The following is a 24,148-nucleotide window of genomic DNA, read 5'->3' as shown; positions in this document are numbered from 1 at the left end:
TCCAGGATAGAGGCCCAAGCAAGACGCGCCCCGAGGAGCGTCTTGCCACGTGTCACCACTGGGTCTGACTGAGCGCCTCCAGGAGAGAGCCCCAAGCAAGACGAGCCCCGAGGAGCGTCTTGCCACATGTCAACACTGGGTCTGACTGAGCGCCTCCAGGAGAGAGGCCCAAGCAAGACGCGCCCCGCGGAGCTTCTTGCCACATGTCACCACTGGGTCTGACTGAGCGCCTCCAGGAGAGAGGCCCAAGCAAGACGCGCCCCGAGGAGCGTCTTGCCACGTGTCACCACTGGGTCTGACTGAGCGCCTCCAGGAGAGAGGCCCAAGCAAGACGAGCCCCGAGGAGCGTCTTGCCACATGTCAACACTGGGTCTGACTGAGTGCCTCCATGAGAGAAGCCCCAGCAAGACGTGCCCAGAGAAGCGTCTTGCCACATGTTAGCACTCGGTCTGACTGAGCGCCTCCAGGAGAGAGGCCCAAGCAAGACGCGCCCCGAGGAGCATCTTGCCACATGTCAACAATGGGTCTGACTGAGGGCCTCCAGGAGAGAAGCCCAAGCAAGACGCGCCCCGAGGAGCTTCTTGCCACATGTCAGCACTCGGTCTGACTGAGCGCCTCCAGGAGAGAGGCCCAAGCAAGACGCGCCCCGAGGAGCATCTTGCCACATGTCAACAATGGGTCTGACTGAGGGCCTCCAGGAGAGAAGCCCAAGCAAGACGCGCCCCGAGGAGCATCTTGCCACATGTCAACACTGGGTCTGACTGAGCGCCTCCAGGAGAGAGGCCCAAGCAAACGCACCCCGAGGAGCGTCTTGCCACATGTCAACAATGGGTCTAACTGAGGGCCTCCAGGAGAGAGGCCCAAGCAAGACGAGCCCCGAGGAGCGTCTTGCCACATGTCAACACTGGGTCTGACTGAGTGCCTCCATGAGAGAAGCCCCAGCAAGACGCGCCCCGAGGAGCTTCTTGCCACATGTCAGCACTCGGTCTGACTGAGCGCCTCCAGGAGAGAGGCCCAAGCAAGACACGCCCCGAGGAGCATCTTGCCACATGTCAACAATGGGTCTGACTGAGGGCCTCCAGGAGAGAAGCCCAAGCAAGACGCGCCCCGAGGAGCTTCTTGCCACATGTCAGCACTCGGTCTGACTGAGCGCCTCCAGGAGAGAGGCCAAAGCAAGACGCGCCCCGAGGAGCGTCTTGACACATGTCAACACTGGGTCTGACAGAGGGCCTCCATGAGAGAGGCCCAAGCAAGAAGCGCCCCGAGGAGTGTCTTGCCACATGTCAACACTGGGTCTGACTGAGCGCCTCCAGGAGAGAGGCCCAAGCAAGAAGCGCCCCGAGGAGCGTCTTGCCACGTGTCAACACTGGGTCTGACTGAGCGCCTCCAGGAGAGAGGCCCAAGCAAGACGCGCCCCGAGAAGCGTCTTGCCACATGGCAACACTGGGTCTGACTGAGTGCCTCCATGAGAGAAGCCCCCGCAAGACGCGCCCCGAGGAGCGTCTTGCCACATGTCACTACTCGGTCTGACTGAGCGCCTCCAGGAGAGAGGCCCAAGCAAGACGTGCCCCGAGGAGCGTCTTGCCACATGTCCACACTGGGTCTGACTGAGCGCCTCCAGGAGAGAGGCCCAAGCAAGACGCGCCCCGAGGAGCGTCTTGACACATGTCAACACTGGGTCTGACAGAGGGCCTCCAGGAGAGAGGCCCAAGCAAGACGCGCCCCGAGGAGTGTCTTGCCACATGTCACCACTTGGTCTGACTGAGCGCCTCCAGGAGAGAGGCCCAAGCAACACGCGCCCCGAGGAGCGTCAGGCCACATGGCACTACTCAGTCTGACTGAGCGCCTCCAGGAGAGAGGCCCAAGCAAGACGCGCCCCGAGGAGCGTCTTGCCACGTGTCAACACTGGGTCTGATTGAGGGCCTTCAGGAGAGAGGCCCAAGCAAGACGCGCCCCGAGGAGCGTCTTGCCACATGTCAACAATGGGTCTTACTGAGGGCCTCCAGGAGAGAAGCCCAAGCAAGACGCGCCCCGAGGAGCTTCTTGCCACATGTCAGCACTCGGTCTGACTGAGCGCCTCCAGGAGAGAGGCCAAAGCAAGACGCGCCCTGAGGAGCGTCTTGACACATGTCAACACTGGGTCTGACAGAGGGCCTCCATGAGAGAGGCCCAAGCAAGACGCGCCCCGAGGAGTGTCTTGCCACGTGTCACCACTGGGTCTGACTGAGCGCCTCCAGGAGAGAGGCCCAAACAGGACGCGCCCCGAGGAGCGTCTTGCCACGTGTCACCACTGGGTCTGATTGAGCGCCTCCAGGAGAGAGGCCCCAGCAAGACGCGCCCCGAGGAGCGTCTTGCCACATGTCAGCACTCGGTCTGACTGAGCGCCTCCAGGAGAGAGGCCCAAGCAAGACGCTTCCCGAGGAGCGTCTTGCCACATGTCACTAGTCGGTCTAACTGAGCGCCTCCAGGAGAGAGGTCCAAGCAAGATGCGCCCCGAGGAGCGTCTTGCCACATGTCACTACTCGGTCTGACTGAGCGCCTCAGGGAGAGAGGTCCAAGCAAGACGCGCCCCGAGGAGCGTCTTGCCACATGTCAACACTGGGTCTGACTGAGTGCCTCCATGAGAGAAGCCCCAGCAAGACGCGCCCCGAGGAGCGTCTTGCCACATGTCACTACTCGGTCTGACTGAGCGCCTCCAGGAAAGAGGCCCAAGCAAGACGTGCCCCAAGGAGCGTCTTGCCACATGTCAACAATGGGTCTGACTGAGGGCCTCCAGGAGAGAAGCCCAAGCAAGACGCGCCCCAAGGAGCGTCTTGCCACATGTCAACACTGGGTCTGACTGAGCACCTCCAGGAGAGAGGTCCAAGCAAGACACGCCCCGAGGAGTGTCTTGACACATGATAACACTGGGTCTGACTGAGCGCCTCCAGGAGAGAGGCCCAAGCAAGACGCGCCCCGAGGAGTGTCTTGCCACATGTCAACACTCGGTCTGACAGAGGGCATCCAGGAGAGAGGCCCAACCAAGACACGCCCTGAGGAGCGTCTTGCCACATGTCAACACTGGGTCTGACTCAGCGCCTCCAGGAGAGAGGCCCAAGCAAGACGCGCCCCGAGGAGTGTCTTGCCACTTGTCAGCACTGGGTCTGACTGAGCGCCTCCAGGAGAGAGGCCCCAGCAAGACGCGCCCCGAGGAGCGTCTTGCCTTATGTCAGCACTCATTCTGACTGAGCGCCTCCAGGAGAGAGGCCCAAGCAAGACGCGCCCCGAGGAGCGTCTTGCCACGTGTCACCACTGGGTCTGATTGAGCGCCTCCAGGAGAGAGGCCCCAGCAAGACGCGCCCCGAGGAGCGTCTTGCCTTATGTCAGCACTCTGTCTGACTGAGCGCCTCCAGGAGAGAGGCCCAAGCAATACGCGCCCCGAGGAGCGTCTTGCCACATGTCAACAATGGGTCTGACTGAGGGCCTCCAGGAGAGAGGCCCAAGCAAGATGCGCCCGGAGGAGCGTCTTGCCACATGTCAACACTGGGTCTGACAGAGGGCCTCCAGGAGAGAGGCCCAAGCAAGACACGCCCCGAGGAGCGTCTTGCCACATGTCACCTCTGGTTCTGACTGAGCGCCTCCAGGAGAGAGGCCAGAGAAAGACGCACCACGAGGAGCGTCTTGTCACATGTCAACACTGGGTCTGTCTGAGCGCCTCCAGGAGAGAAGCCCAAGCAAGATGCACCCCGAGGAGCGTCTTGCCGCATGTCAACAATGGGTCTGACTGAGGGCCTCCAGGAGAGAAGCCCAATCAAGACGCGCCCCGAGGAGCATCTTGACACATGTCAACACTGGGTCTGACAGAGGGCCTCCAGGAGAGAGGCCCATACAAGACGCGCCCCGAGGAGTGTCTTGCCACATTTCACCACTGGGTCTGACTGAGCGCCTCTAGGAGAGAGGCCCAAGCAAGACGCGCCCCGAGGAGTGTCTTGCCACATGTCACCACTTGGTCTGACTGAGCGCCTCCAGGAGAGAGGCCCAAGCAACACGCGCCCCGAGGAGCGTCAGACCACATGGCACTACTCAGTCTGACTGAGCGCCTCCAGGAGAGAGGCCCAAGCAAGACACGCCCCGAGGAGCGTCTTGCCACGTTTCAACACTGGGTCTGATTGAGGGCCTTCTGGAGAGAGGCCCAAGCAAGACGCGCCCCGAGGAGCGTCTTGCCACATGTCAACAATGGGTCTTACTGAGGGCCTCCAGGAGAGAAGCCCAAGCAAGACGCGCCCCGAGGAGCTTCTTGCCACATGTCAGCACTCGGTCTGACTGAGCGCCTCCAGGAGAGAGGCCAAAGCAAGACGCGCCCCGAGGAGCGTCTTGCCACATGTCAACACTGGGTCTGACAGAGGGCCTCCATGAGAGAGGCCCAAGCAAGACGCGCCCCGAGGAGTGTCTTGCCACATGTCAACACTGGATCTGACTGAGCGCCTCCAGGAGAGAGGCCCAAGCAAGACGCGCCCCAAGGAGCGTCTTGCCACGTGTCAACACTGGGTCTGACTGAGCGCCTCCAGGAGAGAGGCCCAAGCAAGATGCGCCCCGAGGAGCGTCTTGCCACGTGTCACCACTGGGTCTGACTGAGCGCCTCCAGGAGAGAGGCCCAAGCAGGACGCGCCCCGAGGAGCGTCTTGCCACGTGTCACCACTGGGTCTGATTGAGCGCCTCCAGGAGAGAGGCCCCAGCAAGACGTGCCCCGAGGAGCGTCTTGCCTTATGTCAGCACTCGGTCTGACTGAGCGCCTCCAGGAGAGAGGCCCAAGCAAGACGCTTCCCGAGGAGCGTCTTGCCAGATGTCACTACTCGGTCTGACTGAGCGCCTCAGGGAGAGAGGTCCAAGCAAGAGGCGCCCCGAGGAGCGTCTTGCCACATGTCAACACTGGGTCTGACTGAGTGCCTCCATGAGAGAAGCCCCAGCAAGACGCGCCCCGAGGAGCGTCTTGCCACATGTCACTACTCGGTCTGACTGAGCGCCTCCAGGAGAGAGGCCCAAGGAAGACGTGCCCCGAGGAGCGTCTTGCCACATGTCAACAATGGGTCTGACTGAGGGCCTCCAGGATAGAAGCCCAAGCAAGACGCGCCCCGAGGAGCGTCTTGCCACATGTCAACACTGGGTCTGACTGAGCGCCTCCAGGAGAGAGGTCCAAGCAAGACACGCCCCGAGGAGCATCTTGACACATGACAACACTGGGTCTGACTGAGGGCCTCCATGAGAGAAGCCCAAGCAAGACGCGCCCCGAGGAGAGTCATGCCACATGTCAACACTCGGTCTGACAGAGGGAATCCAGGAGAGAGGCCCAAGCAATACGCGCCCCGAGGAGCGTCTTGCCACATGTCACCACTGGGTCTGACTGAGCGCCTCCAGGAGAGAGGCCCAAGCAAGACGCGCCCCGAGGAGCGTCTTGCCACGTGTCACCACTGGGTCTGACTGAGAGCCTCCAGGAGAGAGGCCCAAGCAAGACACGCCCCGAGGAGCGTCTTGCCACATGTCAACACTGGGTCTGACTGAGCGCCTCCAGGAGAGAGGCCCAAGCAAGACGCGCCCCGAGGAGCGTCTTGCCACATGTCAGCACTGGGTCTGACTGAGCGCCTCCAGGAGAGAGGCCCCAGCAAGACGCGCCCCGAGGAGCGTCTTGCCTTATGTCAGCATTCGGTCTGACTGAGCGCCTCCAGGAGAGAGGCCCAAGCAAGACGCGCCCCGAGGAGCGTCTTGCAACGTGTCACCACTGGGTCAGATTGAGCGCCTCCAGGAGAGAGGTCCCAGCAAGACGCGCCCCGAGGAGCGTCTTGCCTTATGTCAGCACTCGGTCTGACTGAGCGCCTCCAGGAGAGAGGCCCAAGCAATACGCGCCCCGAGGAGCGTCTTGCCACATGTCAACAATGGGTCTGACTGAGGGCCTCCAGGACAGAGGCCCAAGCAAGATGCGCCCGGAGGAGCGTCTTGCCACATGTAAACACTGGGTCTGACAGAGGGCCTCCAGGAGAGAGGCCCAAGCAAGACACGCCCCGAGGAGCGTCTTGCCACATGTCACCTCTGGTTCTGACTGAGTGCCTCCAGGAGAGAGGCCCAAGCAAGACGCGCCCCGAGGAGCGTCTTGTCACATGTCAACACTGGGTCTGTCTGAGCGCCTCCAGGAGAGAAGCCCAAGCAAGACGCGCCCCGAGGAGCGTCTTGCCGCATGTCAACAATGGGTCTGACTGAGGGCCTCCAGGAGAGAGGCCCAAGCAAGATGCGCCCGGAGGAGCGTCTTGCCACATGTCAACACTGGGTCTGACAGAGGGCCTCCAGGAGAGAGGCCCAAGCAAGACACGCCCCGAGGAGCGTCTTGCCACATGTCACCTCTGGTTCTGACTGAGCGCCTCCAGGAGAGAGGCCCAAGCAAGACGCGCCCCGAGGAGCGTCTTGTCACATGTCAACACTGGGTCTGTCTGAGCGCCTCCAGGAGAGAAGCCCAAGCAAGACGCGCCCCGAGGAGCGTCTTGCCGCATGTCAACAATGGGTCTGACTGAGGGCCTCCAGGAGAGAAGCCCAAGCAAGACGCGCCCCGAGGAGCGTCTTGACACATGTCAACACTGGGTCTGACAGAGGGCCTCCAGGAGAGGGGCCCAAGCAAGACGCGCCCCGAGGAGCGTCTTGCCACATGTCACCACTGGGTCTGACTGAGCGCCTCCAGGAGAGAGGCCCAAGCAAGACGCGCCCCGAGGAGCGTCAGGCCACATGTCCCTACTCAGTCTGTTTGAGCACCTCCGGGAGAGAGGCCCAACCAAGACGCGCCCCGAGGAGCGTCTTGCCACATGTCAGCACTGGGTCTGACTGAGCGCCGCCAGGAGAGAGGCCCCAGCAAGACGCGCCCCGAGGAGCGTCTTGCCATATGTCAGCACTCGGTCTGACTGAGCGCCTCCAGGAGAGAGGCGCAAGCAAGACGCGCCCCGAGGAGCGTCTTGCCACATGTCAACAATGGGTCTGACTGAGGGCCTCCAGGAGAGAGGCCCAAGCAAGATGCGCCCGGAGGAGTGTCTTGCCACATGTCAACACTGGGTCTGTCAGAGGGCCTCCAGGAGAGAGGCCCAAGCAAGACGCGCCCCGAGGAGCGTCTTGCCACATGTCACCTCTGGTTCTGACTGAGGGCCTCCAGGAGAGAGGCCCAAGCAAGATGCGCCCGGAGGAGTGTCTTGCCACATGTCAACACTGGGTCTTTCTGAGCGCCTCCAGGAGAGAAGCCCAAGCAAGACGCGCCCCGAGGAGCGTCTTGCCACATGTCAGCACTCAGTCTGACTGAGCGCCTCCAGGAGAGAGGCCCAAGCAAGACGCGCCCCGAGGAGCGTCTTGCCACATGTCAACAATGGGTCTGACTGAGGGCCTCCAGGAAAAAAGCCCAAGCAACACGCGGCCCGAGGAGCGTCTTGCCACATGTCAGCACTCGGTCTGACTGAGCACCTCAAGGAGAGAGGCCCAAGCAAGACGCGCCCCGAGGAGCGTCTTGCCACATGTCAACAATGGGTCTGACTGAGGGCCTCCAGGAGAGAAGCCCAAGCAAGACGCGCCCCGAGGAGCGTCTTGCCACATGTCAACACTGGGTCTGACAGAGGGCCTCCAGGAGAGAGGCCCAAGCAAGACGCGCCCCGAGGAGTTTCTTGCCACGTGTCACCACTGGGTCAGATTGAGCGCCTCCAGGAGAGAGGCCCCAGCAAGACGCGCCCCGAGGAGCGTCTTGCCTTATGTCAGCACTCGGTCTGACTGAGCGCCTCCAGGAGAGAGGCCCAAGCAATACGCGCCCCGAGGAGCGTCTTGCCACATGTCAACAATGGGTCTGACTGAGGGCCTCCAGGAGAGAAGCCCAATCAAGACGCGCCCCGAGGAGCATCTTGACACATGTCAACACTGGGTCTGACAGAGGGCCTCCAGGAGAGAGGCCCAAGCAAGACGCGCCCCGAGGAGTGTCTTGCCACATTTCACCACTGGGTCTGACTGAGCGCCTCTAGGAGAGAGGCCCAAGCAAGACGCGCCCCGAGGAGTGTCTTGCCACATGTCACCACTTGGTCTGACTGAGCGCCTCCAGGAGAGAGGCCCAAGCAACACGCGCCCCGAGGAGCGTCAGACCACATGGCACTACTCAGTCTGACTGAGCGCCTCCAGGAGAGAGGCCCAAGCAAGACACGCCCCGAGGAGCGTCTTGCCACGTTTCAACACTGGGTCTGATTGAGGGCCTTCTGGAGAGAGGCCCAAGCAAGACGCGCCCCGAGGAGCGTCTTGCCACATGTCAACAATGGGTCTTACTGAGGGCCTCCAGGAGAGAAGCCCAAGCAAGACGCGCCCCGAGGAGCTTCTTGCCACATGTCAGCACTCGGTCTGACTGAGCGCCTCCAGGAGAGAGGCCAAAGCAAGACGCGCCCCGAGGAGCGTCTTGACACATGTCAACACTGGGTCTGACAGAGGGCCTCCATGAGAGAGGCCCAAGCAAGACGCGCCCCGAGGAGTGTCTTGCCACATGTCAACACTGGATCTGACTGAGCGCCTCCAGGAGAGAGGCCCAAGCAAGACGCGCCCCAAGGAGCGTCTTGCCACGTGTCAACACTGGGTCTGACTGAGCGCCTCCAGGAGAGAGGCCCAAGCAAGATGCGCCCCGAGGAGCGTCTTGCCACGTGTCACCACTGGGTCTGACTGAGCGCCTCCAGGAGAGAGGCCCAAGCAGGACGCGCCCCGAGGAGCGTCTTGCCACGTGTCACCACTGGGTCTGATTGAGCGCCTCCAGGAGAGAGGCCCCAGCAAGACGTGCCCCGAGGAGCGTCTTGCCTTATGTCAGCACTCGGTCTGACTGAGCGCCTCCAGGAGAGAGGCCCAAGCAAGACGCTTCCCGAGGAGCGTCTTGCCAGATGTCACTACTCGGTCTGACTGAGCGCCTCAGGGAGAGAGGTCCAAGCAAGAGGCGCCCCGAGGAGCGTCTTGCCACATGTCAACACTGGGTCTGACTGAGTGCCTCCATGAGAGAAGCCCCAGCAAGACGCGCCCCGAGGAGCGTCTTGCCACATGTCACTACTCGGTCTGACTGAGCGCCTCCAGGAGAGAGGCCCAAGGAAGACGTGCCCCGAGGAGCGTCTTGCCACATGTCAACAATGGGTCTGACTGAGGGCCTCCAGGATAGAAGCCCAAGCAAGACGCGCCCCGAGGAGCGTCTTGCCACATGTCAACACTGGGTCTGACTGAGCGCCTCCAGGAGAGAGGTCCAAGCAAGACACGCCCCGAGGAGCATCTTGACACATGACAACACTGGGTCTGACTGAGGGCCTCCATGAGAGAAGCCCAAGCAAGACGCGCCCCGAGGAGAGTCATGCCACATGTCAACACTCGGTCTGACAGAGGGAATCCAGGAGAGAGGCCCAAGCAATACGCGCCCCGAGGAGCGTCTTGCCACATGTCACCACTGGGTCTGACTGAGCGCCTCCAGGAGAGAGGCCCAACCAAGACGCGCCCTAAGGAGCGTCTTGCCACATGTCAACACTGGGACTGACTCAGCGCCTCCAGGAGAGAGGCCCAAGCAAGACGCACCCCGAGGAGCGTCTTGCCACGTGTCACCACTGGGTCTGACTGAGAGCCTCCAGGAGAGAGGCCCAAGCAAGACACGCCCCGAGGAGCGTCTTGCCACATGTCAACACTGGGTCTGACTGAGCGCCTCCAGGAGAGAAGCCCAAGCAAGACGCGCCCCGAGGAGAGTCATGCCACATGTCAACACTCGGTCTGACAGAGGGAATCCAGGAGAGAGGCCCAAGCAATACGCGCCCCGAGGAGCGTCTTGCCACATGTCACCACTGGGTCTGACTGAGCGCCTCCAGGAGAGAGGCCCAACCAAGACGCGCCCTAAGGAGCGTCTTGCCACATGTCAACACTGGGTCTGACTCAGCGCCTCCAGGAGAGAGGCCCAAGCAAGACGCACCCCGAGGAGCGTCTTGCCACGTGTCACCACTGGGTCTGACTGAGAGCCTCCAGGAGAGAGGCCCAAGCAAGACACGCCCCGAGGAGCGTCTTGCCACATGTCAACACTGGGTCTGACTGAGCGCCTCCAGGAGAGAGGCCCAAGCAAGACGCGCCCCGAGGAGCGTCTTGCCACATGTCAGCACTGGGTCTGACTGAGCGCCTCCAGGAGAGAGGCCCCAGCAAGACGCGCCCCGAGGAGCGTCTTGCCTTATGTCAGCATTCGGTCTGACTGAGCGCCTCCAGGAGAGAGGCCCAAGCAAGACGCGCCCCGAGGAGCGTCTTGCCACATGTCAACAATGGGTCTGACTGAGGGCCTCCAGGACAGAGGCCCAAGCAAGATGCGCCCGGAGGAGCGTCTTGCCACATGTCAACACTGGGTCTGACAGAGGGCCTCCAGGAGAGAGGCCCAAGCAAGACACGCCCCGAGGAGCGTCTTGCCACATGTCACCTCTGGTTCTGACTGAGTGCCTCCAGGAGAGAGGCCCAAGCAAGACGCGCCCCGAGGAGCGTCTTGTCACATGTCAACACTGGGTCTGTCTGAGCGCCTCCAGGAGAGAAGCCCAAGCAAGACGCGCCCCGAGGAGCGTCTTGCCGCATGTCAACAATGGGTCTGACTGAGGGCCTCCAGGAGAGAGGCCCAAGCAAGATGCGCCCGGAGGAGCGTCTTGCCACATGTCAACACTGGGTCTGACAGAGGGCCTCCAGGAGAGAGGCCCAAGCAAGACACGCCCCGAGGAGCGTCTTGCCACATGTCACCTCTGGTTCTGACTGAGCGCCTCCAGGAGAGAGGCCCAAGCAAGACGCGCCCCGAGGAGCGTCTTGTCACATGTCAACACTGGGTCTGTCTGAGCGCCTCCAGGAGAGAAGCCCAAGCAAGACGCGCCCCGAGGAGCGTCTTGCCGCATGTCAACAATGGGTCTGACTGAGGGCCTCCAGGAGAGAAGCCCAAGCAAGACGCGCCCCGAGGAGCGTCTTGACACATGTCAACACTGGGTCTGACAGAGGGCCTCCAGGAGAGGGGCCCAAGCAAGACGCGCCCCGAGGAGCGTCTTGCCACATGTCACCACTGGGTCTGACTGAGCGCCTCCAGGAGAGAGGCCCAAGCAAGACGCGCCCCGAGGAGCGTCAGGCCACATGTCCCTACTCAGTCTGTTTGAGCACCTCCGGGAGAGAGGCCCAACCAAGACGCGCCCCGAGGAGCGTCTTGCCACATGTCAGCACTGGGTCTGACTGAGCGCCGCCAGGAGAGAGGCCCCAGCAAGACGCGCCCCGAGGAGCGTCTTGCCATATGTCAGCACTCGGTCTGACTGAGCGCCTCCAGGAGAGAGGCGCAAGCAAGACGCGCCCCGAGGAGCGTCTTGCCACATGCCAACAATGGGTCTGACTGAGGGCCTCCAGGAGAGAGGCCCAAGCAAGATGCGCCCGGAGGAGTGTCTTGCCACATGTCAACACTGGGTCTGTCAGAGGGCCTCCAGGAGAGAGGCCCAAGCAAGACGCGCCCCGAGGAGCGTCTTGCCACATGTCACCTCTGGTTCTGACTGAGGGCCTCCAGGAGAGAGGCCCAAGCAAGATGCGCCCGGAGGAGTGTCTTGCCACATGTCAACACTGGGTCTTTCTGAGCGCCTCCAGGAGAGAAGCCCAAGCAAGACGCGCCCCGAGGAGCGTCTTGCCACATGTCAGCACTCAGTCTGACTGAGCGCCTCCAGGAGAGAGGCCCAAGCAAGACGCGCCCCGAGGAGCGTCTTGCCACATGTCAACAATGGGTCTGACTGAGGGCCTCCAGGAAAAAAGCCCAAGCAACACGCGGCCCGAGGAGCGTCTTGCCACATGTCAGCACTCGGTCTGACTGAGCACCTCAAGGAGAGAGGCCCAAGCAAGACGCGCCCCGAGGAGCGTCTTGCCACATGTCAACAATGGGTCTGACTGAGGGCCTCCAGGAGAGAAGCCCAAGCAAGACGCGCCCCGAGGAGCGTCTTGCCACATGTCAACACTGGGTCTGACAGAGGGCCTCCAGGAGAGAGGCCCAAGCAAGACGCGCCCCGAGGAGTGTCTTGCCACGTGTCACCACTGGGTCAGATTGAGCGCCTCCAGGAGAGAGGCCCCAGCAAGACGCGCCCCGAGGAGCGTCTTGCCTTATGTCAGCACTCGGTCTGACTGAGCGCCTCCAGGAGAGAGGCCCAAGCAATACGCGCCCCGAGGAGCGTCTTGCCACATGTCAACAATGGGTCTGACTGAGGGCCTCCAGGAGAGAGGCCCAAGCAAGATGCGCCCGGAGGAGCGTCTTGCCACATGTCAACACTGGGTCTGACAGAGGGCCTCCAGGAGAGAGGCCCAAGCAAGACACGCCCCGAGGAGCGTCTTGCCACATGTCACCTCTGGTTCTGACTGAGTGCCTCCAGGAGAGAGGCCCAAGCAAGACGCGCCCCGAGGAGCGTCTTGTCACATGTCAACACTGGGTCTGTCTGAGCGCCTTCAGGAGAGAAGCCCAAGCAAGACGCGCCCCGAGGAGCGTCTTGCCGCATGTCAACAATGGGTCTGACTGAGGGCCTCCAGGAGAGAGGCCCAAGCAAGATGCGCCCGGAGGAGCGTCTTGCCACATGTCAACACTGGGTCTGACAGAGGGCCTCCAGGAGAGAGGCCCAAGCAAGACACGCCCCGAGGAGCGTCTTGCCACATGTCACCTCTGGTTCTGACTGAGCGCCTCCAGGAGAGAGGCCCAAGCAAGACGCGCCCCGAGGAGCGTCTTGTCACATGTCAACACTGGGTCTGTCTGAGCGCCTCCAGGAGAGAAGCCCAAGCAAGACGCGCCCCGAGGAGCGTCTTGCCGCATGTCAACAATGGGTCTGACTGAGGGCCTCCAGGAGAGAAGCCCAAGCAAGACGCGCCCTGAGGAGCGTCTTGACACATGTCAACACTGGGTCTGACAGAGGGCCTCCAGGAGAGAGGCCCAAGCAAGACGCGCCCCGAGGAGCGTCTTGCCACATGTCACCACTGGGTCTGACTGAGCGCCTCCAGGAGAGAGGCCCAAGCAAGACGTGCCCCGAGGAGCGTCAGGCCACATGTCCCTACTCAGTCTGTTTGAGCACCTCCGGGAGAGAGGCCCAACCAAGACGCGCCCCGAGGAGCGTCTTGCCACATGTCAGCACTGGGTCTGACTGAGCGCCGCCAGGAGAGAGGCCCCAGCAAGACGCGCCCCGAGGAGCGTCTTGCCATATGTCAGCACTCGGTCTGACTGAGCGCCTCCAGGAGAGAGGCGCAAGCAAGACGCGCCCCGAGGAGCGTCTTGCCACATGTCAACAATGGGTCTGACTGAGGGCCTCCAGGAGAGAGGCCCAAGCAAGATGCGCCCGGAGGAGTGTCTTGCCACATGTCAACACTGGGTCTGTCAGAGGGCCTCCAGGAGAGAGGCCCAAGCAAGACGCGCCCCGAGGAGCGTCTTGCCACATGTCACCTCTGGTTCTGACTGAGGCCCTCCAGGAGAGAGGCCCAAGCAAGATGCGCCCGGAGGAGTGTCTTGCCACATGTCAACACTGGGTCTTTCTGAGCGCCTCCAGGAGAGAAGCCCAAGCAAGACGCGCCCCGAGGAGCGTCTTGCCACATGTCAGCACTCAGTCTGACTGAGCGCCTCCAGGAGAGAGGCCCAAGCAAGACGCGCCCCGAGGAGCGTCTTGCCACATGTCAACAATGGGTCTGACTGAGGGCCTCCAGGAAAAAAGCCCAAGCAACACGCGGCCCGAGGAGCGTCTTGCCACATGTCAGCACTCGGTCTGACTGAGCACCTCAAGGAGAGAGGCCCAAGCAAGACGCGCCCCGAGGAGCGTCTTGCCACATGTCAACAATGGGTCTGACTGAGGGCCTCCAGGAGAGAAGCCCAAGCAAGACGCGCCCCGAGGAGCGTCTTGCCACATGTCAACACTGGGTCTGACAGAGGGCCTCCAGGAGAGAGGCCCAAGCAAGACGCGCCCCGAGGAGTGTCTTGCCACGTGTCACCACTGGGTCTGATTGAGCGCCTCCAGGAGAGAGGCCCCAGCAAGACGCGCCCCGAGGAGCGTCTTGCCTTATGTCAGCACTCGGTCTGACTGAGCGCCTCCAGGAGAGAAGCCCAAGCAAGACGCTTACAGAGGAGAGTCTTGCCACATGTCACTAGTCGGTCTAACTGAGCACCTCCAGGAGAGAGGTCCAAGCAAGACGCGCCCCGAGGAGCGTCTTGCCAGATGTCACTACTCGGTCTGACTGAGCGCCTCAGGGAGAGAGGTCCAAGCAAGAGGCGCCCCGAGGAGCGTCTTGCCACATGTCAACACTGGGTCTGACTGAGTGCCTCCATGAGAGAAGCCCCAGCAAGACGCGCCCCGAGGTGCGTCTTGCCACATGTCACTACTCGGTCTGACTGAGCGCCTCCAGGAGAGAGGCCCAAGCAAGACGTGCCCCGAGGAGCGTCTTGCCACATGTCAACAATGGGTCTGACTGAGGGCCTCCAGGATAGAAGCCCAAGCAAGACGCGCCCCGAGGAGCGTCTTGCCACATGTCAACACTGGGTCTGACTGAGCGCCTCCAGGAGAGAGGTCCAAGCAAGACACGCCCCGAGGAGCATCTTGACACATGACAACACTGGGTCTGACTGAGGGCCTCCATGAGAGAAGCCCAAGCAAGACGCGCCCCGAGGAGAGTCATGCCACATGTCAACACTCGGTCTGACAGAGGGCATCCAGGAGAGAGGCCCAAGCAATACGCGCCCCGAGGAGCGTCTTGCCACATGTCACCACTGGGTCTGACTGAGCGCCTCCAGGAGAGAGGCCCAACCAAGACGCGCCCTAAGGAGCGTCTTGCCACATGTCAACACTGGGTCTGACTCAGCGCCTCCAGGAGAGAGGCCCAAGCAAGACGCACCCCGAGGAGCGTCTTGCCACGTGTCACCACTGGGTCTGACTGAGAGCCTCCAGGAGAGAGGCCCAAGCAAGACGCGCCCCGAGGAGCGTCTTGCCACATGTCAACACTGGGTCTGACTGAGCGCCTCCAGGAGAGAGGCCCAAGCAAGACGCGCCCCGAGGAGTGTCTTGCCACATGTCAGCACTGGGTCTGACTGAGCGCCTCCAGGAGAGAGGCCCCAGCAAGACGCGCCCCGAGGAGCGTCTTGCCACGTGTCACCACTGGGTCTGATTGAGCGCCTCCAGGAGAGAGGCCCCAGCAAGACGCGCCCCGAGGAGCGTCTTGCCTTATGTCAGCACTCGGTCTGACTGAGCGCCTCCAGGAGAGAGGCCCAAGCAATACGCGCCCCGAGGAGCGTCTTGCCACATGTCAACAATGGGTCTGACTGAGGGCCTCCAGGAGAGAGGCCCAAGCAAGATGCGCCCGGAGGAGCGTCTTGCCACATGTCAACACTGGGTCTGACAGAGGGCCTCCAGGAGAGAGGCCCAAGCAAGACGCGCCCCGAGGAGCGTCTTGCCACATGTCACCTCTGGTTCTGACTGAGTGCCTCCAGGAGAGAGGCCCAAGCAAGACGCGCCCCGAGGAGCGTCTTGTCACATGTCAACACTGGGTCTGTCTGAGCGCCTCCAGGAGAGAAGCCCAAGCAAGACGCGCCCCGAGGAGCGTCTTGCCGCATGTCAACAATGGGTCTGACTGAGGGCCTCCAGGAGAGAAGCCCAAGCAAGACGCGCCCCGAGGAGCGTCTTGACACATGTCAACACTGGGTCTGATTGAGCGCCTCCAGGAGAGAGGCCCAAGCAAGACGTGCCCCGAGGAGCGTCAGGCCACATGTCCCTACTCAGTCTGTTTGAGCACCTCCGGGAGAGAGGCCCAAGCAAGACGCGCCCCGAGGAGCGTCTTGCCACATGTCAGCACTGGGTCTTACTGAGCGCCTCCAGGAGAGAGGCCCCAGCAAGACGCGCCCCGAGGAGCGTCTTGCCACATGTCACCTCTGGTTCTGACTGAGGGCCTCCAGGAGAGAGGCCCAAGCAAGATGCGCCCGGAGGAGTGTCTTGCCACATGTCAACACTGGGTCTTTCTGAGCGCCTCCAGGAGAGAAGCCCAAGCAAGACGCGCCCCGAGGAGCGTCTTGCCACATGTCAGCACTCAGTCTGACTGAGCGCCTCCAGGAGAGAGGCCCAAGCAAGACGCGCCCCGAGGAGCGTCTTGCCACATGTCAACAATGGGTCTGACTGAGGGCCTCCAGGAAAAAAGCCCAAGCAACACGCGGCCCGAGGAGCGTCTTGCCACATGTCAGCACTCGGTCTGACTGAGCACCTCAAGGAGAGAGGCCCAAGCAAGACGCGCCCCGAGGAGTGTCTTGCCACATGTCACCACTGGGTCTGACTGAGCACCTCCAGGAGAGAGGCCCAAGCAAGACGCGCCCCGAGGAGCGTCAGGGCACATGTCACTACTCAGTCTGACTGAGCGCCTCCAGGAGAGAGGCCCAAGCAAGACGCGCCCCGAGGAGCGTCTTGCCACATGTCAACATTGGGTCTGACTGAGGTCCTCCAGGAGAGAAGCCCAAGCAAGACGCGCCCCGAGGAGCGTCTTGACACATGTCAACACTGGGTCTGACAGAGGGCCTCCATGAGAGAGGCCCAAGCAAGACGCGCCCCGAGGAGCGTCTTGCCACATGTCAACACTGGGTCTGACTGAGCGCCTCCAGGAGAGAGGCCCAAGCAAGACGCGCCCCGAGGAGCGTCTTTTCACATGTCACCACTGTGTCTGACTGAGCGCCTCCAGGAGAGAGGCCCAAGCATGACGAGCCCCGAGGAGCGTCATGCCACATGTCAACACTGGGTCTGACTGAGTGCCTCCATGAGAGAAGCCCCAGCAAGACGCGCCCCGAGGAGCGTCTTGCCACATGTCAGCACTTGGTCTGACTGAGCGCCTCCAGGAGAGAGGCCCAAGCAAGACGCGCCCCGAGGAGCATCTTGCCACATGTCACTACTCGGTCTGACTGAGCGCCTCCAGGAGAGAGGCCCAAGCAAGTCGCACCCCGAGGAGCGTCTTGCCACATGTCAACATTGGGTCTGACAGAGGGACTCCAGGAGAGAAGCCCAAGCAAGACGCGCCCCGAGGAGCGTCTTGCCACATGTCAACACTGGGTCTGACTGAGCGCCTCCAGGAGAGAGGCCCAAGCAAGACGCGCCCCGAGGAGCGTCTTGCCACATGTCAACATTGGGTCTGACTGAGGGCCTCCAGGAGAGAAGCCCAAGCAAGATGCGCCCCGAGGAACGTCTTGCCACATGTCAGCACTGGGTCTGACTGAGCGCCTCCAGGAGAGAGACCCCAGCAAGACGCGCCCCGAGGATCGTCTTGCCTTATGTCACCACTGGGTCTGACTGAGCGCCTCCAGGAGAGAGGCCCAAGCAAGATGCGCCCCGAGGAGTGTCTTGCCACATGTCCCCACTGGGTCTGACTGAGCGCCTCCAGGAGAGAGGCCCAAGCAAGACGCGCCCCGAGGAGCGTCAGGCCACATGTCACTAGTCAGTCTGACTGAGCGCCTCCAGGAGAGAGGCCCAAGCAAGATGCGCCCCGAGGAACGTCTTGCCACATGTCAGCACTGGGTCTGACTGAGCGCCTCCAGGAGAGAGGCCCCAGCAAGACGCGCCCCGAGGAGCGTCTTGCCTTATGTCAGCACTCGGTCTGACTGAGCGCCTCCAGGAGAGAGGCCCAAGCAAGACGCGCCCCGAGGAGCGTCTTGCCACATGTCAACACTGGGTCTGTCAGAGGGCCTCCAGGAGAGAGGCCCAAGCAAGACGCGCCCCGGGGAGCGTCTTGCCACATTTCACCTCCCGTTCTGACTGAGGGCCTCCAGGAGAGAGGCCCAAGCAAGATGAGCCCGGAGGAGTGTCTTGCCACATGTCAACACTGGGTCTTTCTGAGCGCCTCCAGGAGAGAAGCCCAAGCAAGACGCGCCCCGAGGAGCGTCTTGACACATGTCAGCACTCAGTCTGACTGAGCGCCTCCAGGAGAGAGGCCCAAGCAAGACGCGCCCCGAGGAGCGTGTTGCCACATGTCAACAATGGGTCTGACTGAGGGCCTCCAGGAAAAAAGCCCAAGCAACATGCGGCCCGAGGAGCATCTTGCCACATGTCAGCACTCGGTCTGACTGAGCACCTCAAGGAGAGAGGCCCAAGCAAGACGCGCCCCGAGGAGCGTCTTGCCACATCTCAACAATGGGTCTGACTGAGGGCCTCCAGGAGAGAAGCCCAAGCAAGACGCGCCCCGAGGAGCGTCTTGCCACGTGTCAACACTGGGTCTGATCAAGGGCCTTCTGGAGAGAGGCCCAAGCAAGACGCGCCCCGAGGAGCGTCTTGCCACATGTCAACAATGGGTCTTACTGAGGGCCTATAGGAGAGAAGCCCAAGAAAGACGCGCCCCGAGGAGCTTCTTGCCACATGTCAGCACTCGGTCTGACTGAGCGCCTCCAGGAGAGAGGCCCAAGCAAGACGTGCCCCGAGGAGCGTCTTGCCACATGTCAACAATGGGTCTGACTGAGGGCCTCCAGGAGAGAAGCCCAAGCAAGTCGCGCCCCGTGGAGCGTCATGCCACATGTCAACACTGGGTCTGACTGAGCACCTCCAGGAGAGAGGCCCAAGCAAGACACGCCCCGAGGAGCGTCTTGACACATGTCAACACTGGGTCTGACTGAGGGCCTCCATGAGAGAAGCCCAAGCAAGACGCGCCCCGAGGAGAGTCTTGCCACATGTCAACACTCGGTCTGACAGAGGGCATCCAGGAGAGAGGCCCAATTAATACGCGCCCCGAGGAGCGTCTTGCCACATGTCACCACTGGGTCTGACTGAGCGCCTCCAGGAGAGAGGCCCAACTAAGACGCCCCCTGAGGAGCGTCTTGCCACATGCCAACACTGGGTTTGACTGAGCGCCTCCAGGAGAGAGGCCCAAGCAAGACGCCCCCCGAGGAGAGTCTTGCCACGTGTCAACACTGGGTCTGACTGAGTGCCTCCAGGAGAGAGGCCAAAGCAAGACGCGCCCCGAGGAGCGTCTTGCCACATGTCACCTCTGGTTCTGACTGAGCGCCTCCAGGAGAGAGGCCCAAGCAAGACGCGCCCCGAGGAGCGTCTTGTCACATGTCAACACTGGGTCTGTCTGAGCGCCTCCAGGAGAGAAGCCCAAGCAAGACGCGCCCCGAGGAGCATCTTGCCACATGTCAACAATGGGTCTGACTGAGGGCCTCCAGGAGAGAAGCCCAAGCAAGACGCGCCCCGAGGAGCGTCTTGACACATGTCAACACTGGGTCTGACAGAGGGCCTCCAGGAGAGAGGCCCAAGCAAGACGCGCCCCGAGGAGTGTCTTGCCACATGTCACCACTGGGTCTGACTGAGCGCCTCCAGGAGAGAGGCCCAAGCAAGACGCGCCCCGAGGAGCGTCAGGCCACATGGCACTACTCAGTCTGACTGAGCACCTCCAGGAGAGAGGCCCAAGCAAGACGCGCCCCGAGGAGCTTCTTGCCACATGTCAACAATGGGTCTGACTGAGGGCCTCCAGGAGAGAAGCCCAAGCAAGACGCGCCCCGAGGAGCGTCTTGCCACATGTAAACAATGGGTCTTACTGAGGGCCTCCAGGAGAGAGGCTCAAGCAAGACGCGCCCCGAGGAGTGTCTTGCCACATGTCACCACTGGGTCTGACTGAGCGCCTCCAGGAGAGAGGCCCAAGCAAGACGCGCCCGAGGAGCGTCAGGCCACATGTCACTACTCATTCTGACTGAGCACCTCCAGGAGAGAGGCCCAAGCAAGATGCGCCCCGAGGAGCGTCTTGCCACGTGTCAACACTGGGTCTGATTGAGGGCCTTCTGGAGAGAGGCCCAAGCAAGACGCGCCCCGAGGAGCGTCTTGCCACATGTCAACATTGGGTCTGACTGAGGGCCTCCAGGAGAGAAGCCCAAGCAAGACGCGCCCCGAGGAGCGTCTTGCCACATGTCAACAATGGGTCTTACTGAGGGCATCCAGGAGAGAGGCCCCAGCAAGATGCGCCCCGAGGAGCGTCTTGCCACATGTCAGCACTTGGTCTGACTGAGCGCCTCCAGGAGAGAGGCCCAAGCAAGACGCGCCCCGAGGAGCATCTTGCCACATGTCACTACTCGGTCTGACTGAGCGCCTCCAGGAGAGAGGCCCAAGCAAGACGCACCCCGAGGAGCGTCTTGCCACATGTCAACAATGGGTCTGACAGAGGGACTCCAGGAGAGAAGCCCAAGCAAGACGCGCCCCGAGGAGCGTCTTGCCACATGTCAACACTGGGTCTGACTGAGCGCCTCCAGGAGAGAGGCCCAAGCAAGACGCGCCCCGAGGAGCGTCTTGCCACATGTCAACATTGGGTCTGACTGAGGGCCTCCAGGAGAGAAGCCCAAGCAAGATGCGCTCCGAGGAGCGTCTTGACACAAGTCAACACTCGGTCTGACAGAGGGCCTCCAGGAGAGAGGCCCAAGCAAGATGCGCCCCGAGGAGTGTCTTGCCACATGTCACCACTGGGTCTGACTGAGCGCCTCCAGGAGAGAGGCCCAAGCAAGACGCGCCCCGAGGAGCGTCAGGCCACATGTCACTAGTCAGTCTGACTGAGCGCCTCCAGGAGAGAGGCCCAAGCAAGACGCGCCCCGAGGAGCGTCTTGCCACGTGTCAACACTGGGTCTGACTGAGCGCCTCCAGGATAGAGGCCCAAGCAAGACGCCCCCTGAGGAGCGTCTTGCCACATGCCAACACTGGGTCTGACTGAGCGCCTCCAGGAGAGAGGCCCAAGCAAGACGCGCCCCGAGGAGCGTCAGGCCACATGTCACTAGTCAGTCTGACTGAGCGCCTCCAGGAGAGAAGCCCAAGCAAGACGCGCCCCGAGGAGCGTCTTGACACATGTCAACACTGGGTCTGACAGAGTTCCTCCAGGAGAGAGGCCCAAGCAAGACGTGCCCCGAGGAGTGTCTTGCCACATGTCACCACTGGGTCTGACTGAGCGCCTCCAGGAGAGAGGCCCAAGCAAGACGCGCCCCGAGGAGCGTCAGGCCACATGGCACTACTCAGTCTGACTGAGCACCACCAGGAGAGAGGCCCAAGCAAGACGCGCCCCGAGGAGCTTCTTGCCACATGTCAACAATGGGTCTGACTGAGGGCCTCCAGGAGAGAAGCCCAAGCAAGACGCGCCCCGAGGAGCGTCTTGCCACATGTAAACAATGGGTCTTACTGAGGGCCTCCAGGAGAGAGGCCCAAGCAAGATGCGCCCCGAGGAGTGTCTTGCCACATGTCACCACTGGGTCTGACTGAGTGCCTCCAGGAGAGAGGCCCAAGCAAGACGCGCCCCGAGGAGCGTCAGGCCACATGTCACTACTCAGTCTGACTGAGCGCCTCCAGGAGAGAGGCCCAAGCAAGATGCGCCCCGAGGAGCGTCTTGCCACGTGTCAACACTGGGTCTGATTGAGGGCCTTCTGGAGAGAGGCCCAAGCAAGACGCGCCCCGAGGAGCGTCTTGCCACATGTCAACATTGGGTCTGACTGAGGGCCTCCAGGAGAGAAGCCCAAGCAAGACGCGCCCCGAGGAGTGTCTTGCCACATGTCAACAATGGGTCTTACTGAGGGCATCCAGGAGAGAGGCCAAAGCAAGACGCGCCCCGAGGAGCGTCTTGACACATGTCAACACTGGGTCTGACAGAGGGCCTCCATTAGAGAGGCCCAAGCAAGACACGCCCCGAGGAGCGTCTTGCCACATGTCAACACTGGGTCTGACTGAGCACCTCCAGGAGAGAGGCCCAAGCAAGACGCGCCCCGAGGAGCGTCTTGCCACATGTCACCACTGTGTCTGACTGAGCGCCTCCAGGAGAGAGGCCCAAGCAAGACGAGCCCCGAGGAGCGTCTTGCCACATGTCAACACTGGGTCTGACTGAGTGCCTCCATGAGAGAAGCCCCAGCAAGACGCGCCCCGAGGAGCGTCTTGCCACATGTCAGCACTTGGTCTGACTGAGCGCCTCCAGGAGAGAGGCCCAAGCAAGACGCGCCCCGAGGAGCATCTTGCCACATGTCACTACTCGGTCTGACTGAGCGCCTCCAGGAGAGAGGCCCAAGCAAGTCGCACCCCGAGGAGCGTCTTGCCACATGTCAACAATGGGTCTGACAGAGGGACTCCAGGAGAGAAGCCCAAGCAAGACGCGCCCCGAGGAGCATCTTGCCACATGTCAACACTGGGTCTGACTGAGCGTCTCCAGGAGAGAGGCCCAAGCAAGACGCGCCCCCAGGAGCGTCTTGCCACATGTCAACATTGGGTCTGACTGAGGGCCTCCAGGAGAGAAGCCCAAGCAAGATGCGCCCCAAGGAGCGTCTTGACACAAGTCAACACTCGGTCTGACAGAGGGCCTCCAGGAGAGAGGCCCAAGCAAGATGCGCCCCGAGGAGTGTCTTGCCACATGTCACCACTGGGTCTGACTGAGCGCCTCCAGGAGAGAGGCCCATGCAAGACGCGCCCCGAGGAGCGTCAGGCCACATGTCACTAGTCAGTCTGACTGAGCGCCTCCAGGAGAGAGGCCCAAGCAAGACGCGCCCCGAGGAACGTCTTGCCACGTGTCAACACTGGGTCTGACTGAGCGCCTCCAGGAGAGAGGCCCAAGCAAGACGCGCCCCGAGGAGTGTCTTGCCATATGTCACCACTGGGTCTGACTGAGCGCCTCCAGGAGAGAGGCCCAAGCAAGACGTGCCCCGAGGAGCGTCAGGCCTCATGTCACTACTCAGTCTGACTGAGCGCCTCCAGGAGAGAGGCCCAAGCAAGACGCGCCCCGAGGAGCGTCTTGCCACGTGTCAACACCGGGTCTGATTGAGGGCCTTCTGGAGAGAGGCCCAAGCAAGACGCGCCCCTAGGAGCGTCTTGCCACATGTCAACAATGGGTCTTACTGAGGGCATCCAGGAGAGAGGCCAAAGCAAGACGCGCCCCGAGGAGCGTCTTGACACAGGTCAACACTGGGTCTGACAGAGGGCCTCCATGAGAGAGGCCCAAGCAAGACGCGCCCCGAGGAGCGTCTCTCCACATGTCAACACTGGGTCTGACTGAGCGCCTCCAGGAGAGAAGCCCAAGCAAGACGCGCCCCGAGGAACGTCTTGCCACATGTCAACACTGGGTCTGACTGAGCGCCTCCAGGAGAGAGGCCCAAGCAAGACGCGCCCCGAGGAGCGTCTTGCCACATGTCAACACTGGGTCTGACTGAGCGCCTCCAGGCGAGAGGCCCAATTAAGACGCGCCCCGAGGAGCGTCTTGCCACATGTCAACACTGGGTCTGACTGAGCGCCTCCAGGAGAGAGGCCAAAGCAAGACGAGCCCCGAGGAGCGTCTTGCCACATGTCAACACTGGGTCTGACTGAGTGCCTCCATGAGAGAAGCCCAAGCAAGATGCGCCCCGAGGAGCGTCTTGCCACATGTCAGCACTTGGTCTGACTGAGCACCTCCAGGAGAGAAGCCCAAGCAAGACGCGCCCCGAGGAGCGTCAGGCCACATGTCACTAGTCAGTCTGACTGAGCGCCTCCAGGAGAGAGGCCCAAGCAAGACGCGCCCCGAGGAACGTCTTGCCACGTGTCAACACTGGGTCTGACTGAGCGCCTCCAGGAGAGAGGCCCAAGCAAGACGCGCCCCGAGGAGCGTCTTGTCACATGTCAACACTGGGTCTGTCTGAGCGCCTCCAGGAGAGAAGCCCAAGCAAGACGCGCCCCGAGGAGCGTCTTGCCACATGTCAACAATGGGTCTGACTGAGGGCCTCCAGGAGAGAAGCACAAGCAAGACGCGCCCCGAGGAGCGTCTTGACACATGTCAACACTGGGTCTGACAGAGGGCCTCCAGGAGAGAGGACCAAGCAAGACGCGCCCCGAGGAGTGTCTTGCCACATGTCACCACTGGGTCTGACTGAGCGCCTCCAGGAGAGAGGCCCAAGCAAGACGTGCCCCGAGGAGCGTCAGGCCTCATGTCACTACTCAGTCTGACTGAGCGCCTCCAGGAGAGAGGCCCAAGCAAGACGCGCCCCGAGGAGCCTCTTGCCACGTGTCAACACCGGGTCTGATTGAGGGCCTTCTGGAGAGAGGCCCAAGCAAGACGCGCCCCTAGGAGCGTCTTGCCACATGTCAACAATGGGTCTTACTGAGGGCCTCCAGGAGAGAGGCCCAAGCAAGACGCGCCCCGAGGAGTGTCTTGCCAC

This window comes from Nothobranchius furzeri, chromosome 3 (assembly GCF_043380555.1).
Source record: "Nothobranchius furzeri strain GRZ-AD chromosome 3, NfurGRZ-RIMD1, whole genome shotgun sequence".
In the NCBI taxonomy this organism is placed as follows: Eukaryota; Metazoa; Chordata; class Actinopteri; order Cyprinodontiformes; family Nothobranchiidae; genus Nothobranchius; species Nothobranchius furzeri.
This window is presented reverse-complemented; position numbering follows the sequence as displayed.